Source organism: Limulus polyphemus, unplaced genomic scaffold, assembly GCF_000517525.1.
Source record: "Limulus polyphemus unplaced genomic scaffold, Limulus_polyphemus-2.1.2 Scaffold2047, whole genome shotgun sequence".
NCBI classification, from domain to species: Eukaryota; Metazoa; Arthropoda; class Merostomata; order Xiphosura; family Limulidae; genus Limulus; species Limulus polyphemus.
The window spans coordinates 12,858-32,947 of NW_013667657.1; the positions used below are offsets into that span (position 1 = coordinate 12,858).

Sequence of the window (20,090 nt, forward strand, 5' to 3'; positions counted from 1 at the left end):
AACATGTTTGGTGGGATGCGGATTCGAACCCGCGACCCTCAGATTGTGAGTCGAGCGCCTTATCCACCTGGCCATGCCGGGCCCGTGTATCTTATTGATATCACAAGTAGCTTAACCCATTACAATATCAAACACCATAAAAACATAGGTGGTTATAAATTCTTCTTAGCAGGATGGGTGTCAGTCATGAAAATAAAATAGATTGTAGCTTGTATCTTTGTGTCTTTGAAACTGCAAAGATAAGTTTTGTTTTTTGTCTCATAGTCATTGCTATCACCATAAAACTTGTTACCAGTATCAAGTATTTAAGTATTTATTCACTGTGATGATACCTGTATGTTTTTCGTCCTTCGAACCATATCATTGTAATTACTCGTTAGTGCCCATATAACTTATTAAGTATTTAATAATCAATAAGGCCCCCAGTGGCACAGCGGTATGTCTGCGGACTTAAAACGCTAGAAACCTGGTTTCGATACCCGTGGTGGGCAGAGCACAGATAGCCCATTGTGTAACTTTGTGCATAACTTCAAACAAATAAACAAATATAATCAATAGATAGTATGATATTCATACAATACTTAATTAAACTTTGAAATTTATGCAAATATTACTGAACAGATTATTTCTGGTACCTTTCACAAAATGCGAATACTGTGAAGGTTACCAGTTTTGTCTCATAACTGCAGCTATCCATGTTGGTCTTCTTCTTGGGTCAGCTGGGAATCTGTAAATATATATATATATATATATTGGCGGGAAGTGAGCCTCGTCTGTTGCCAAAAGTGCATCAGTGGAAAGACGTTTTCAAATGTTTTTTTCACTGCCTTGAATAAAAACGTGCGCTGCCGTCCAATATGGCAGACACAATGGGAAAAAAACAAGGTTATGTGATATCATGATGTCATTTTGGAAAGGTCTATTTAAACATTTCTTTGATCGAACTCGTATCGTGTGAAAAAGACATGCTGTGTTTACTTTTATCCTGACTTGATTATTTTAAAGTAGCGCGTTTAAAGCTCGAGATAAAGTTCAGAAAAATAGAAGCCCGAGCTAGTGGAAAGGTGCTTTATTTTTTTATAAACTAATAATTTGAATGCTAGTTAATAAGTGTACGTGTTGTGATTTCAAGTAAAGTTGTATAGACGTTATACCTTAATTTTAGGAACATGTTGGGGTTACTTGCCTCAAAACTAGTTGGTGTGCATTGAATGAAATAGTATTTTGATGGATGGTACATTAAAATACTATTATTTTCTTGATGAAATTTTATGAAATGGATAGTCAACTGCCTATTGTAGAAACACAAGTATAGAGGACGACGTTTCGAAAATCTTCCGCCTTCCATCTTCAGGTGTTGACCGTCCATTCAACCAAGTTTCACCACGAATACTTTGCCTAAACAATCTATTAAAGAATACTATTTTCTTAGCTCCGATGAACTTTCTTCTAATAGTATTAACAATAGGGGCCTTTTTTTTATAGGCGTATACTTGTTATATGACTTGCATGTATTTGCGACAGTTAGCTACTTAAATGTATGACCGCTTCAACGTCAAAATGCGTAAAAGTCACACAGCAAGTACATGGGTACCTATTTGAAATTTCGGCAGTAAACATCGGGGAGGGGGGATTTTCTCGCAAACATTTCGTTTCTCTTTGCCATATATCATCGAAAACTATTATCACGAAACGTCGCCGTTACGTAGCCTAGGGAGAAGAAATATTCGCTGCAAATAATCGACATTTCGTGCACTTCCAATATTAAGTCACAGTATTTCCTGAGCTACAAGCCACGTCTTCATGTTTGTTCTATCTAAAGTGGAACGATGTCCCCCTCTCTCAAACTAAAATGAAACGGTATCTCCCTCTATCAAAACATTGGAAAGCACAGTATTGTGTTCTAGGCTTTTTGTGAAATGGTATCCCCCCTCTATCAAAACATTGGATGACACAACATTGTGTTCTAGGCTTTTTGTGAAATGGTATCCCCCTCTATCAAACGCTAGGGGCACAGCATTGTGTTCTAGGCTTTTTGTGAAATGTCCCCCTCTAGCAAACGCTGGGGGGCACAGCATTGTGTTCTCGGCTTTTTTTAGTCATGTCATTTTATCACTCTGCGTTGTTTCGCGGCACTGAACTGGAAAACTGTAACGGTAGTGCTGCCACCAAGCGACAATAGTAGATGCAAGATCCTTAATAATGAAAGAATATTAGAGAAGGATATTAGCTTCATATTTAAGACACAGTAATATAAAATCTACAAGGATGTGAAACCTACAAAATCAAGAAAAATATAATCGAAGCTGTTTTCGATTTACAGCATTTCCTATGTTTAACAATCAAGATTTCAATAAACTCTCGATTTGCCACATTTCATTGATTTAAGACTTGAAATTTCGATAAGTTCTCGATTTCTAACACTTTCTTCGTTTAACACTTGTTTCCTTGATTTCTCTTGATCAGGCAAATGCAACGCACACAAATTATTTAAAACATTTCTCAAATCTCTCTCCTAATAAACATTAAATACACCAGGGTGAAAATATTTTTTATCTGTATTACCTGTCTTAATTACCTAAAACCCGTGTTTGTAAAACTATACAGAAAGGCAAAAAAGCCTGAAGATAGTGGTTGAAGTTGTGGTCGATGGTATGTGAATTAGATAATAATAATAAACAAAGTGGAATAAAAACCACGCTTAGTAGACATGTCTACCACTCAACGTCATCAGTTTACCTACAATGATAATTTCTTGGAGATTTGCACAATTAAACATATTTTTAATTGACACCAAGATTGTATCGTCAATACTGCATTATGTCATTCATTGCTGCATTCTTGACCGTTGGAAATCTCAGAATATTTTATTCTACAGTAATGCCGTTTCTTTTCTCATATGGTTGCGTAGAACATGAAGGTTGTCAGGCTAGCAATACATTCGTTCACCATCTCTAACCAATTTAATGGTGTCTTTAACGAAGATATTGTTAAAACAAAGTCAAATCTGTAAATGAACGCTCGGAGTTCTTAACTGAGCTTTGTGATTGGAAACATTGATGATTTCATTTTAAAAAATCTTCAGATATTCTCATAAAGATCCTTAAGTCGTCCTCACCTAGCTGGTGTCTATACTATAAAAGGAACTGCGTGACGTTCCAGTATAGAACTTGAATTGGCCCGTTTTTATCTAAAACTTTTGTAGCCAACAATAACTCCTTGGCATGATATTAGCTCCTATGATGAAATGAGAAGGCAATCACTGATTTTATAAAGTATCTCAGTTTTTAATGGACAGTTTCTATGACGTCAAACGTCACTCCCTGTATTTGTAACATATGGTAGCATTTCGCATGCAGCAACTTAAGATGTGACTTAATATGTTAGATAGGAAATAACATCACATACAAATTGGCTTGATTAAAAATGCGATTTGATTCCTTTGTGGGTAAAACAGGAAGATTTCCTAAACAAAAATTCTGTTAATTAAACCTTATAATTTAAAGAAGGTGTTTACATATAAAAAAAAAATAACTATCTTGCTCTTTATGACGTCAATTTATTGTATTTACTATGATTCCTAAACTAACTGTAAAGCCCGATGTATAATAACGTAGTAATAATAACACAAGTTTGTGCCTATTAATCAACAAGTAAAATTTATTTAAATTTTAAATTTTTTTGTCATTAGAAGTCGTAAAATTTTTTAATAAACTGTTGTAGTAACTAATATAGAGACTTTATTATAATTGGATTTCTGTTTCATTTTCTATAGTTTATTCTTTAAACAGTAAAATATAAACACGTGCAAACCACGCTTGGGTAGAAAATTAAGAAATAAATATTGCATTTTGGAATTTTTTGCTTCTTATAGGATTTGACTTTGACCACAAAAGAGGAATCAAATCGCGTTATGGTCAGTTACAATCGCATTGTGGCCAGTCACTGAATTAACTGTAGTATAAATCACGAAAATAGAAGCCTAAAAATTCGAGTTTACTCAGATCAGCTGATATGTGAAGACAGTACAAAATTATTTCTATGACATTAATTATCATTCTGATGTGAATCTTGTCCGTTGTTTTTTAATTATTGGCGAATTGAGTAGGGTATTTGTTGAATTGAGTGAATGTAATCAAAATAGACTTATAAATAAGATGTTTCAAAGGGAATCATTTTCAGTAATATTGTGCTAAGTTAACTGATCAACAAAGTACTCGGAAATCATGATGTCATACCTCAGTTTTGCCAACAATGCCATTCAGCATCAAAAACTTTAATTTTAAAAGCGCGGTTTTCATTTCATAAAAAATATATGACTGTTTTCATCCTTCATTGATCAATAGAAGCAGTTGTTGTAATATTAGTAGGCCTTCCAGTGGCTCAGCGGTAAGTCTAAAGGCTTATAACGTTAAAACCGGGTTTCAATACCTGTGGTGAGCATAGCACTTAGTACCCGTTCTGTAGCTTTGCGTCTAACAACAAAACAAATAAAAACAATCTTAGTAAAGTTGTTTTTAGGCAATAGCTTCTGTAATTTTACTAAATCTAAAACTATCAACTCAGCGGGAGACGAAATTGTGATGCTCTTGAGTTAAATTATGACGTTTCGAAGCACTTGTGTGAATGTTCTATAAGAGACGATATTTCAACTTACGTCCACGAACGTAATCCAATTTCCAATGCACTTAAATGTGTTCATCAAGAGATGCTTTTTTGACGCTCCTATATAAATCTTTACCAGAAAATTAGATGCACTTGGGTAAATCCCTCTACCAAGATCGTCGTTTCGCAAACGTTTGGGTGGTGAGGTGGAGAGCATGGCCCTACCCTATGACGTAACTTGCGCGTAATTTCTGGGCTGACTAGAAGCGTTTCACAAAAACTCTCATTTGAAACCCCCTCACAAGTTTGGGGGGGGGGATCGACAGCCCAAATGACACCCATGATCCCTACTATATTAGATCATTTAATATAGAACAGAGGGGAACCAAACTAATGGCATATCAACATTTTTCCGCTCTCTAAACACACGTAATGTAGACCGAAACTTCTGGGTTTACAGCTGTTCAAGACACCGAACTTGCTTCTTAAAGCTAACCGTCTGTTTACGCATACAATGTTTAAATATATTAACTAATATTAAGTATATGATTGTTTGGAATATTAAATATAATATGTTGTTTCTATCACTACTACCAAAACTAAGAGGTTTAGTACATTGAAAACATCGCTGGTCAAAACAAGAATAATAGGTTATCTAGACCAACGATACCGGTTCGCTGCCTCCCTAAACTGTCGCAGATCAATAAATTCCAAGTATAAAGGAAAACCATTACAATTTAAATATGAGTAGTCTGCCAGTGAGGGACCAGTAAGATCGTTGTGATGGACCGGCAAGATGGTTGTCACGAATCGGCAAGGTAACCAAATCGGTGGTTGAGAAACTCTATTTAAGTTACTGACATTTCCAAATTCTACTATAACTGCCCGTCAAAGTAGCATTTTATTTCGTTTAAAAAGATGGGGGGTTAGACCCGCCGTTCTGCACCCTCTTTCTTTAGATCCAGAATTCTTCGAATCAGTCCTACTTTCTCGTCACTTCCGGTTTTGTTGTTGACAGCCCAGACTATGATTATAAAACGAATGACGTTTAGTTGTTGTCATTAATTTGAACTTACAAAGTTTATGATGCTGTTGTTGTTTTTTGGTGGTGAAAAACTAGAAAACAAAACGTTTTCACTATTCGCATAAAATCGGTAAGTTGTAAAATTTTCTTTTTATTATTATTTTTGTACGGCAGTTATGATTCTGAGTACTTTGTTTAAGTTTCAAAATTATCTTTAGAATTACTAATGTGTTCGCCGTAAAGTATTTAAATCTTGTTGAAATTTTGATAGCGTTTGTAAGAATCTGACAGACTCTTAAAGTCGTTTTAACAAGTTAATACAAGTTATCTAGCATGTTTTGTTCGTTTTGTGTAATTAGCTGAACGATTTATCCATTAAATGTTATAAAAGTTTATTCAGTGTAGCTTACCTTAAAAAGTTCTCATTCTACAAAGGAATATTCATAACATGGACATAAAAATTGAAAGAAATATCGTATGTATACGTACAACCTTTCAAACTTAAAAATCGTCAAACATACATCAGCCTAAATAAATAGGTTTTGAAATATTAGCTTTAACAAAACAAATTGAAATGTTTTTAGATGCATTTTTCATAATATTTTCAAATAACAAAACTTTGCTTTTCCCTTTTTTTTTCTAAAATAAAAACAAACAAACAAAGAATTACTTTCGAGATGGTTGGAATACGTTTGACTTTATCACAGTAGTCGGGAGTGTCATCGACGCACTTGTTGTCGAAACGGGTGTAAGTATGAATAGTTTGTTCACCTTTGATTTACTAGTTTTATTGTTAGTTTTTATATCCACGTTATTCTGATATCTTTCAGTGTTATTTTAACGTATAAAATCACGAGAAACAAGTGTAAAATCGTTAAGTTACAAATTATATACCTGTCTTTCTAAATAGTGTATTATAGTTTTATCAGTAAGTACTTCTATAGTATACACACAACTGAAAGTGTTAAAAAGACTCAACATACGTAACATTATATTAAACAAATGGGTGAAAATTTTAAACTTGAAAGTAGGTTGTACAGATGTGTGAATAACTTGACGTAACATACAGGTGTGTGTGTGTGTGTGTAACGTAACGGCGAATCTTACAGATGTATGGATAACGTAACAGTGAGTCTTACAAATATGTGTATATCTTGACATAAGATACAGATATATTAATTACGTGTCAGTAAATCGTAAAGATTTGCGAATAATTTGCCATGGCATACAGATGTGTAGATAACGTAGCAGTGAAACTTACAAATGTGTGAGCAACTTGATAGTGAATTAAACAAATGTGTGAATAACTTGAGAAAACATATTCCAACACAATCCTTCATTCGAGGCAATTCCCAACTTAATGCGAGCCATAAAAAAAATCATCAATTAGTCACAATACTAGCCTAAACTAAATATTTTCGTATTCAGTTATATGGGTTTTTATTTGATTAACATGTTTAAAACATAGTACCAGTTAAACTTCAATGTATTTTCAAGTGCAAGCACATCAATTTTTTAGGCGAACTTTTTCAACGTGGGTTTTCTCAGATTGTTTCGAGCTGCACGTCTCATCAAACTTCTTCGTCAAGGATATACTATTCGTATTTTATTGTGGACTTTTATTCAGTCCTTTAAGGTAAGAGTCTTCTTGTTGTGTTTATTAAGTTCTTTTATGTAAGAATTTTGTTATGGACCTTTATTCATTCCTTTCAGGTAAGAGTTTTGTTATGGACCTTCACTCAATTCTCTGTCTTGTTGTGGAATTTTTTTTTCAGTCCTTAAGGTAAAAGTCTTGTTGCTAATTTTTATTCAGTTATTTCAGGCAAGAGTCTTGTTGTGGACCATTATTAAGTCCTTTCAGGTAAAAGTCTTGTTGTGTGCCATTATTAACTCCTTTCAGGTAAGAATATTCTTGTGGACCACTATTAAGGCCCTTCATGTAAGAGTCTTGTTGTGGACCATTATTAATTCCTTTGAGGTAAGAGTCTTGTTGTATACTATTATTAAGTCATTTCAGGTAAGAGTCTTGTTGTGGACCATTATTAATTCCTTTGAGGTAAGAGTCTTGTTGTATACTATTATTAAGTCATTTCAGGTAAGAGTCTTGTTGTGGACCATTATTAATTCCTTTGAGGTAACAGTCTGGTTGTGGACCACTATTAAGGCCCTTCAGATAAGAGTCTTGTTGTGGACCATTATTAATTCCTTTGAGGTAAGAGTCTTGTTGTATACTATTATTAAGTCATTTCAGGTAAGAGTCTGGTTGTGGACCATTATTAAGTCCTTTCAGGTAAGAGCCTTGTTGTATACTATTATTAACTCCTTTCAGGCTAGAGTGTTCTTGTGGACCATTATTAAGGCCCTTTAGGCTAGAGTGTTCTTGTGGGCCATTATTAAGGCCCTTCAGGTAAGAGTCTGGTTGTGGACCATTATTAATTCCTTTGAGATAAGAGTCTTGTTGTGGACCATTATTAATTCCTTTGAGATAAGAGTCTGGTTGTGGACCATTATTATATAATGCTATTGTAATTCTCATATAACGAACACTGTTCTCACTTTGATAAATACACTATTGCACTGAAAATATTGCTGAAAATCCGATATACTGGTAAATATCTCCGAGAAATGGTAGAACGCTTGAATTTAGTATTTTTGAATATGTTACGTGAAAGTTAGATATTATTTAATGACGAGTAAAAAGAGTAACGTGTTTTGTCAATGCAAAAACGATATTCCTTTTATTATAATTCTAAGATTATTTGAATAAAATATTAAGTCTATTATTAAATGTGTTCTCATAATATTATTTTTACATGTTTTCAATTTTTAGGCATTACCCTATGTCTGTCTGCTCATTGCCATGTTATTCTTCATCTATGCCATTATAGGAATGCAGGTAAGAGGCAAAACCCTTTTGAGAGTTCCATATTAAACCCAGAAAATCGTAAATAAGAAAAAAAATTATCCTTTTTGTTTATCGAATATAAATGAACATTTTAACACTAGAAAAATGATAGTCACGATCGATGAACAAATTACTTATGGGAAATATAACCATTATTGTCATTTATATTTTACAAATTGTATACTTAGTTAAAGTGAAAAGGAATTCACAACGCTGTGATAAAATGCCTTGTGTTAATACATTAGATATTTATCTATGAGAAATAAGTGATAACAGTATGACAGCATATCATGTGTCACTTGTTATTTTTTCCAACAAAACGTTTTATCTTAATAGCTTTGATAGCTAAAGTTGATAAGAATTAGAGACATTGGGTCTAGTGATAAGTTATAAGACAATTGATAATATAAACTATAAAGTGTCAAAGCTAGAAATATTTTATGTAAAATATTTGGTAATTATACAAAAAAAATCAGGAGTTGTAATAGTTTTTGTTAGTTTGAACCATTTTCATTTTTACTTTTGCAAAATATGTTATAACTTGTAATTATTCTAAGCCAAATATTTCGTAATTATAGAAAATTAGAAGTTTCAGAATTTTTTTCTCTAGATTGAACTATCTTAAATTTTTTATCATATGCTAAAAATAAACAAAGTTTAAGAATCTCCATTTGAAACCACAAAAAACAGAGTTAAATAATTTTAACCATGTTTAATAAACCTAGTAAGAAGAAAATTGTAGTCATTTAAAACAGTATGAGCTATGTATAAAAAATCTGAATCAGTTGTAAATCAATACTCATTAGTCCACCCAGGCTAATGTGAGGTTACATTTTAATTAAAAATATTTAACATAGTAGAAAAGATGTGTTTTGCTATTTTAAAATAAATCAATTACCTAAACCTCTTGTCCTTATGAGTTGTTTTTTTCATCTCTAAAAAGTGATGTACATTTAGTGGTAGTTCTATATCTTTATCTACAAACATGATCTCTAAAAAGTGGTGTATATTTAATGGTAATTCTATATCTTTATCTACAAACATGATCTCTAAAAGTGATGTATATTTAATGGTAATTCTATATCTTTATCTACAAACATGATCTCTAAAAGTGATGTATATTTAATGCTATTTTTATATCTTTATCTACAAACATGATCTCTAAAAGTGATATACATTTAGTGGTAGTTCTATATCTTTATCTATAAACATGAGCTCTAAAAAGTGATATATATATTTAGTGGTAGTTCTATATCTTTATCTACAAACATGATCTCTAAAAGTGATGAACATTTAGTGGTAGTTCTATATCTTTAGCTACAAACATGATCTCTAAAAAGTGATATATATTTAGTTGTAGTTCTATATCTTTAGCTACAAACATGATCTCTAAAAAGTGACGTATATTTAGCGATAATTTTGTATTTTTATTTTTTTCATTGCGATGTTGTGACAGACCGTCAAAAATTGTTTTATTTTTTACCTAGGTAAAAGAAAAGAAATTCTGTGCAGCAACCTTTAAGGATCCGTTATCATTCTGTTCCCTATAATAATTAATGATAATTCAATGTGAAATAATTAGTTTTAATAATTTCTTCTGGTATATTTAAGTTAATATAAACAAGAATTTATTTAGGTAAGATTTTTTTAAGCTTTTGAGTCAATTTTCTACCATTTGATGATTTTACAATTTAGTGTTTGCCCAAAAAGCAGTTGAACAGATATAGACTTTTAAGAAAGTTTTAGCAGCATAATTGTTTGCATATACAACCCATTCTGTGTTTCTCAGTGTTTTTTTTCTCTTTACTCTATGTTTCTTGGTTGATTTCTCTAACTTGTAAACTACTGTCTCCCACTTCCTTCACTGTCACTAACCTTGCCAGGTGTTCGGGAACATCCAGAATGATCCAGATTCAGATATAAACCGTCACAACAACTTCCGCACCTTCCTGCAGTCCTTGATTCTCTTATTTAGGTGAGTCGACCGTAGCCAGGCCTTGTCGCGAATCCGCCTTTTATCCTTGCATTTCTCTTAGGACAATAAAAAATCAGACGGAAAAGTGACCCTCCCCAAATCTGGAGTAGTACTTCAACTCGTTTCGCATGAATTGAAGTATCTGACAAATACGCGAATATCTCGTTTATCTGAAGCATCTTCTGAAAATTATCATTCAATGTTTAATATGAAAAAGATAAGGCCGTCTCCAAACCTAATATTTAATATAAATAGCTTAAACATGTCAAAATTTTGAAGTCATAAAAAGAAGAACCAGCTTCATGGTCTACAGTTGAAATCTTGATTGGGAGATTTTAAATAAATTAGTGGGTAAATAAATCACAAGAAAACGTGTTTCGCTAGGAAAGCAATGATAATGTTGGTTTAATTCTCTGCTATATAGGCTAAAAAACAAGTTAGAAATGTAGTTCAATAGCAAGCTATAGATATGTCGTAGAAACTGTTAAGGCTTATTGTGGAGTTATTATTTAGTGAAATCATGATGGTTGAACATTTTTGTCGGTTACTGAGAATTTCCAATATTTCAGTCGTGTTTGAAATGCAAGGAAGGTGATGTAGAACGAGACCTGTTTAGAAGTGATTAGGCTGAATACCATAGAAAAATCCTCGATGAAAAAGAGATAATAGAATATGCTCGTATAACTCAGAAAATGCGACATTACATCGCAAAACGGATTGTAGTTATTGTTATTACGGATTTCGAAACACAATAAATTTTGACTTGGAAATTCGCGGAAAACATTGACGATTTTAATTTAAATTTAAATCAGAACGGGGAAATTCTTGAATAAAATCAATTTTATTGGAGAGAGACACAAGTAAAACAGGCTTCATAATAAAATAAATTATCAAATTGAAACTAAGTATAAACATTACATTGACTACAGAGTAAACAAATGCTGTTTCAAACGTTACACATGGTGACATACAATTTTGTTAAGGCTTCTCTACAGGAAGAACCTAAAGACAATTGGAAGAATATCAAACCTGTTAGACCATGTTACAGTTATTTAGCGTTTATAGAATTCGAACCTAAAGACCACTGGAAGAATATCCAACCTGTTAGACCATGTTACAGTTATTTAGCGTTTATAGTATTCAAACTTTTAAATGTTAATTATCATTCTGAGCCAGGGAGGATGGTTAACAAAAATTTGCTTTCTGTAGTTTCTTGTTTTTGTGGAAACTTACAAATAACTATTTAGGAAACAAATACATGAACTTAACACAAAATCTCGTCTTGATATCAAACATCTCTCACAAAATTTAAATGCTTCACAGAGGCATGATCTATACATTAATGATAATATGCATTTTCTTTGCTAATGAAAACTGTAAAATGAGCCGCTTTATTTATCGTTTATAAATATTAATTGTCTGTTACTGATCAAAGCACGTGATTAATTACACCATGACTATTGTGTAATCAAGATCTAACAAGACATGCATGGTTACGATTTTCAAACTACGCGTGTTTTGTTAAAAATGTAAAAATGTAAAGTCCTGATAATGCACGTTGCTGGGATTTGTGACTTTTGTTTTCTCAAAATTAAAACTAATGTTATCAAAATATAATCTTCTCTATGTAACAAAGAAAACCCATATCTTAGTTGCGAGGTTGTTTCTTGCGATTGTTGTCAAAATAAAAGATGTTTCGTTCACAAAATATGAAAATTATATTTCAAACTATTTATTATAACTAACACGTTCAGAGACTTTGACTAAACTATATTAACATCGCCATTGTAGATCTACGTTTGTTATCGGGAAGAACAAATATGCCAACAGAGAAGTTGTGAATATATGTCATATTTTAAATGGCGATACAGAAAATTAAAAGAAAACAAAATTCTAAATTAGTAGAAGTCACAGTCAATTGTCGGTCTCCTTTTCCAGTCTTACAACTCTACACGTAATAAAGAAAAAACATTTGGACTATTCCCGTGTCATGCTGTAGCAATCATTAGTTTCACTCCCTTGTGGCAGATGGAGAACTGTATCTAGGGAGATAAGGGAGAAAGATAAATCTATTAAACATCCACAATTCAGCTGTTTCTTAAACTATTAAATTATTTTGTGTTACCCCTATTTTCATTTATTGGTCATGAAAGAATCCCCTTTGCCACCTCCCTCCTGAACTAATATCTGGTTTCATTTAGCTTCTATTTCTTCCCTTCCCGCTGCTTGGATTCTGTTTTGTTGCTCTATTTTCACTCTCGTAGAACAACTGCTTAGTGGTAGATAGAGGAATTCCTACCTGTCTTCAGTATTTTAGAGTTAGACAAAGTAGTCCTTACTGTAGATCCGTAGATTATTGGACCTTCTAGAATAGTAGTGTTTACTAATAGCTTTCTCCAATACATCCCTTCCTCAACCTAGGTCTTTGGTAATATCGCTCTCAACCCAGAAACAGCCGTTATGCGTCACAATAACTTCCGCAACTTCTTTCAAGGACTTATGCTGTTATTCAGGCAAGTTCCGAATTGCTAAGCATTATATTTGTGTTTGTGTGTCTGTGTGGGGAAGCATGATCATTATTGTAAAATGCGCACCTTCTATTGAGTTTCGTGCTCGTGTTCTTTTTTTGCACACCATTTCATATACGTATACTGAAGCTACTTCCAAAAACCATCAATTCGTCATCGTCTTTCTATTTTTCACGACTTAGCATTTTCAATTTCGATCTATTTATTGATACGTATCGTGCGTCTATTTTGGAAATGTGGAGCTCTCTGGTATTTAGCCCTCATTTCGGGTTTTCCTTACTGTGTCTGTTTTCACCAAACATCAATATCCACCTGTAGTTACAACAGTGAACGATGAATATTCCTATTTTATTATATCATTAACATTTTTAAACAATTATTTAATTTCTGTAGTGCATACTGGTGTATAGAAGATATTTCAAGACTAGAAATAAACGCCCTTATAACACCAATATTTTTTAAAGCTTTGTACTATTTGTTTGTACAGTTTTTGTTTCAGTGGAACGCTCCTGAAGACGCTGTAAAGTGTCGGCCCGGCATGGCCAGGTGGTTAGGGCGCTCGACTCGCAATCTGAGGGTCGTGGGCTCGAATCCCCGTCCCACCAAACATGCTCGCCTATTCAGCCGTGGGGGCGTTATATAGTGACGGTCAATCCCACTATTCGTTGGTAAAAGAGTAGCCCAAGAGTTGGCGGTGGGTGGGGATGACTAGCTTCCTTCCCTCTAGTCTTACACTGCTAAATTAGGGTCTGCTAGCGTAGACAGCCCTCGTGTAGCTTTGCGCGAAATTCAAAAAACAAACAAACAAATGTTAAGTGTCCAATTAAAGAATAACAACTATTTGGTGTTATAAGATCGTATATTTCTAGTATTCTAAAATAGTTACGCGCGTTTTCATACTTACGTTACTTTTAACAAATCACACATCTTCTTCCAGTTTCATTATTGCTTTTAACCAATCACACATCTACTTACAGCTTTATTATTGCTTTTAACCAATCAGACGTCTATCTCCATCTTGATTGTTACGTTTAACCAATCATAAATACATTTTCATTATTATTGCGACTTTTGAATAATTTATAATTTTTGTGCACTTACTTCCCTATATAATTTTATTCTACATATGTAATTCTTCTCTATCATTTTTAAATAACTGAATACTTCCTAGTACTTGTCTTGCCACCAGTTAGTTGTGTACTTCTATTTCCCTTTTCACACAGTAAAACCTTTGCCTCCACCTTTGATACAACCATTACTTACTGGTTTCTGTACTTAATTCCATTTGTAACTACAGGAAATCCACTGGTACTTATGTTCTATTATCTTGACTGATTGAATTGAGGAGCTCTACCAACATTACTCACATAAGATATTCGAATATTCACTCACACCATAATATCTGCCTTTACGAACCTTGAAAATAACTGAGTTTCCACTTGAATTTGAAATTGCAGGCACAGTAAGGTCGCTTGTGGTAGCTATTATCTGTGTGACTTAAATTTCAGGCACTTTAGCACTGACTGCATTTGCCTTTTCCCTATAAGAAAAGTTTCACGTATGCTAAACGTAAGAAGATTAGTTTTATTCTGCGACGTTTGGTGTTTTAGTATACTTTCACGGCAATTGCTTGACTACCAATTAAAGGTTATGAATTTACTGTTATATAGCATTCAGATGTATTATCGGTGGTCGCTTCGCGCTACGCTAACCGATCTTAGATTTGTGTCACATTACGTTCTTCTATAACACTGATTAATTCTGCCTTATACAAAACTGTTATACACAATAGGCTTGAGACTTTTATTTAAATAAATGAATTAGAAGAAACAAATTAAAACTGAACATTTCCTTGTTATCAGTAACGAAGCTTTTAAGCCTATGATGGTCCCAAGGTGGGACGCTGGGCCTCAAAACTGTTACTATACGAATTAGAACTGGATGTCATCAGACGAGATCTTAGACACACAATAAAGTATTAATTCTATATATATATCTCACAAATGGACCTTTTTATGAGTTGCGACAAACAGGCGCCTGTTTTAACCTAATACACTAACTACATAACAATGACTGTCTTACAGAATGCGCACACTACATTGCTCAAAACACGAAAATTACTGAACTTGTTTATTTTGTTATTAAGCGCAAAGCAACACAATAGATTAGATGAGGATGTTTTTTTGTGTATTTTTTTTTTGTTTGTACTTAAGCACAAAGCTGTATAATGGGCTGTCATTGTTGTCTCCTTAAAAGCCAACTAGTTTCGGCAACAGTTTTTACTATCATCAAAAAGTATTAAGCTTAAATACCTTACAAGGTGACTGTTCATGAGTTGAGTCCTGGGACTCTGGGACCTGCAGCAGCTAGTTGACTCATGTTTATTATCAATAAATATTTTATTGTACTTCGGATTCAGGGATAAAAAGCATAATGTACTTTAAATGATTATGTTTCATACAGTTTTATATTAACAAACAGAAGTATTATTCCTTGATAATTGAATCTCCCTTTCTTATTTCACATTTCTGCATTATTTGGCAATGTAACAATAAGAAAACGTAAGAGTAGGTATTTTAAATTAGAATTATCACATTAGCCATGTTGCGTACAGTACATTCAGGGGAATATATTTCAATATTGCCTAGACGTGAAAGTGATCATTATTGTTAGAAATATAATTTAATTAGTGGCGTTATTCACAATGTTTTTCTGCTCCAGTGTTGAATTCAGAGGGTGGACACGGGAATTTCTCAAAAATCTACCCTGAAATACAGTATTTTCCATTTTGTCGAATTAGAATTTTAATTCACTCACCCAGCTTCAATCCCCCCCCCCCCCAGTGGAAAGGTCTGGATTCAACACTGTTCTGCTCATTATTTTTTATGATGATTTGAAACCTTTTTTTAAAACCTTTCTCTGTAGATTGTCAAATAATCAAGATAACGAGAAATTTTAACAAGAAAGTCAGCTTTTGGGTTTCAATTGATTTTGTTTCGTAAATGTTATTTTAAAAGAACACTTCATACAAAATAATGAAGAAGATGAATATTAAAACGGTTTTGTATTTATAGAGGGATCCCGACTTTTAGAATGAGAAATAAAGAGCAGCTTGACTTGAAATTAGATGAAAATCGATTCACTTCTAGAGATTCCTGTGTATTTTGAATAGAAAATAAATTACTTTACTCAATATTGTGGTCAGTTATTGACATAAGGTGTTGGAACAGGTAACTGCACACAGCTGTTCATTGTGATACAGTATGTAGACGTAACTGTTAGTGAGCGGTTTAAAAATAATACGGTAATTTGAGATTATTTTTCGATTCAAATTTCTATGAAAGTACTTAATTTGTTATAATTCAGTATGATACTACTCGTATAAATGAGTTGTCCAAAGGGTTTATCTTGCATTTGAAATAGTAGCATATGATAATAAAATATTTCAAGAACATATGAACGGTTTTTCTCGAGTGTAATGTTGAGTTGTAAGTTTATCCTATAAACTTATTCTCTCACGTGTTTGCTAAACTAATAAACTCCTTCTCTCGTGTAAAACGCTAGGTGTGCAACAGGAGAAAACTGGCAAGCCATCATGTTGTCCTGTATCAAAGATCGACCCTGCGATATCCGGTCAAATAAGTCAGGTGACGAGTGTGGAAGCAACGTGGCTTACACCTACTTTGTCAGTTTTATCTTTTTTTGTTCATTTTTGGTAAGTTCTTCCCGTCTATTCTTCTCGTTTAGCCTAGTCTATTCTCCCAGTTTAGCCTTGTCTTTCTTCCAGTTTAACCTAATATATTCTTCCGTTTAGGCTGCTCTATTCTTCCCGTTTAGCCTGCTCTATTCTTCCAGCTTAGCCTAGGCTATTCTTCCAGTTTAGCCTAGTCTATTCTCCCAGTTTAGCCTTGTCTTTCTTCCAGTTTAACCTAATATATTCTTCCCGTTTAGCCTGCTCTATTCTTCCCGTTTAGCCTAGTCTATTCTTCCAGTTTAGCCTAGTCTATTCTCCCAGTTTAGCCTTGTCTTTCTTCCAGTTTAGCCTTGTCTTTCTTCCAGTTTAACCCAATATATTCTTCCCGTTTAGCCTAGTCTATTCTTCCAGTTTAGCCTAGTCTATTCTCCCAGTTTAGCCTTGTCTTTCTTCCAGTTTAATCTAATCTATTCTTCCCGTTTAGCCTAGTTGGTTATGAGACTTACAAGATATATTGTGTTGAAGGTTCCACTGTTGAGTTTTTACTAACTGTATTTGATGTGTTTCAAAAAATGTAGTGCGTTTCACATTTACATTAGTAAGCACTGTCTTAGAAAATGATAAGACGTAAAATACAAAGTTATCCTATGGTAACAAGTATAGATAATTCGGAGCTGAACATATGCGACTATACCGATATAATATGTCATTTATATGCGTAACTTGCCACACTTACACACACACTTATATGCCATGCATGACTACATAATGTAGACATTATTCACGTACGGAAAAAATAAAAACGCAAAGAAAGTTATACCGATTGCATCATACCTGGTCTTCTGTTGAGTATAAATCAATATTTTCGGCCACAAACCCAACAAAACCGCATGAGATTTGGCCTGCTTAGCAGATTTATATTATATATAAATCAGGTAACTATGCACTAATGTAAATTCAGTCGATCTTTAAGTTTGTAAAGTTGTTTTGTGTAAATACAACGGAAGTTATTAGTAACACACACATAAACTATAGACACGTACAAATATAACACACTTATAATTTTCTTAAGTTAAATACATTAAGTGGAGATATGTTTATAATAATAATTCATACATGAAAATGATTACTTTTTACACTGAATGAATTGCGTAATACAGTTTGAGGCTTAAAAACCGGTGTCAACTAAATGTTTAATGAAGTATATATGGTCAGTCACGCTTTCAATGAATAATACTATGTATCGTGTTGCAGTACCATGTGTATTGCGTCATGTGATTACACTACTTTCCCCGAACTGGAGCCGAAAGCTGCTTGGAGAGGTCAACTGTTTTAACCACCCTCCCACCAACATACAGTAGTGTGTTGTCTGTCAGTTGGTCAGTAGACACTAAAATGACGTCACATAAGCGTTGCAATTTCTACTGTCGTGACGTCAGTGAAACGCCCGAATGCCATGAATCACGAGAAGAATTATGCACTCTGTAGGCTACAGCACAGCATGACATACAAACTTCAAAATCAAGAAATAAAAATATATGTTACTCTTAATTTTCGTTTTATCTATTCTTGAACCAGAACACTTTCGCAAATACATCTAGTAACGATATTGTTACTGTATAGCTACAATCAGACGGTCAGTCACGTGTTCAACGAATCATAATACTATGTAATGTGTGTCATCGGTACCGCTTATATTAATTACGTTAAGACTACACTAGTGACGATATTTTTATTATGTAGCTACAATCAGACAGCAGGGTTTGATGTTTTAATGTTTACTGTGTGGGTTACTGTTGTAACGGTTAGACTCTGTGGTTACGTCTTCTATTTTATTATAGATGTTGAACCTTTTCGTTGCCGTCATTATGGACAACTTTGACTACCTGACACGGGATTCCTCCATCTTGGGAGCTCATCATCTTGATGAATTCATCCGCGTGTGGGCAGAGTACGATCCTAATGCCACGTGAGTTTTAGCAGTGACGCAAAGAATAATGTAATTCAGAATTAAGAGGCTTAATAATGCGGTTGTTTTAACAGCAATAGATAGAATAAGTTAAACTGTCAATGAAATGTAAATGTTGATTGATCATCATATATCTTAACCTATAAATGACTTTTTTTTTTTTACAGCGGATACATACATTATACGGAGATGTACGATATGTTAAGGAATATGGATCCGCCTTTAGGGTTCGGGAACAAGTGCCCTTATAGACTAGCTTACAAGGTGAGGATCATTTCCCGATGTAATGAATCAGATTAAGTTCTATTCGGATCTATTTGTTTCTTTGTTGTTAAACACAAAGTTATACGATCCTAGCTGTACATTGCCTACCGCGGGTATCGAATCCGATTTCTAGGCAATAGTCTGCTTAAACTGATATAACAAGGTAAGCATTGGTTTCTTTCATAACCAGGCCATGATTTTTGTTGTTGGTGTAATGTATTTATTCCTTGGTTATTATTTTTTAAGAACTTACGAACTCCGATTGCTGTATGGAATTTCTATTCCGTAAACGTCAGGCGGTTAATATCACCGAAACGTAAGTAATTAATTTTTTATAGTTTGCTCTATTTATAACTTGTTCGAAACTAAAGAATGAAAAAACAACCTCAGAAGTATTTATAATTTGTATTTTCTCGTTGTTAAATATTCAGTGATGAAGATAAGGTGTGCTAGACGTCTCGCATCATTCTTCTCACCAAATATGTATGATAAAATATCAATAATTGTTAAAATACATTATCAGATCATTTGTTTTTGTAATCATTAACGTGATAACGGTTTACAACACTTAAAAATAGTAATTTAAAGATTTAAAATTTGGCAAAAATCACGATAAATGAAACAAACTATCAGAAGATTTGAAATTAGAGAAACTAGTTCGGGCACATTGTCTTCTTATGAGACTAAATAGGGCGCACTAATGTTTCGGAACTAATTTCTTTAATTTCAAGTTTTCTGATATATATATATATATATATATTTCCATTTACTGCAACTTTTCATTGACTACTACACGCAATATTGTATTCTTTTATTATCAGTCGTTCTATTTTTCAAACATTTCATAGCCCAAATATCATGTTGTTTTTCTTTTCGTACTTTCAGAAACTCATCCGCATGAACATGCCGGCGTCAGAAGAAGGCAAAGTCAATTTTACCACAACCCTCTTCGCTCTGATACGAGAAAATCTAAGCATCAAAATGAGACCAGGTATGTTAAAAAATCTAAGCATCAAAATGAGATCAGGTATGTTAAAAAATCTAAGCATCAAAATGAGATCAGGTATGTTAAAAAATCTAAGCATCAAAATGAGATCAGGTATGTTAAAAAATCTAAGCATCAAAA

At 33.4% G+C, this 20,090-nt stretch overlaps 1 pseudogene; it reads left to right on the forward strand.

The window, feature by feature from the left end:
• LOC106465771 overlaps positions 1-20,090 on the forward strand; it is a 63,698-nt pseudogene that overhangs the window by 7,166 nt on the left and 36,442 nt on the right.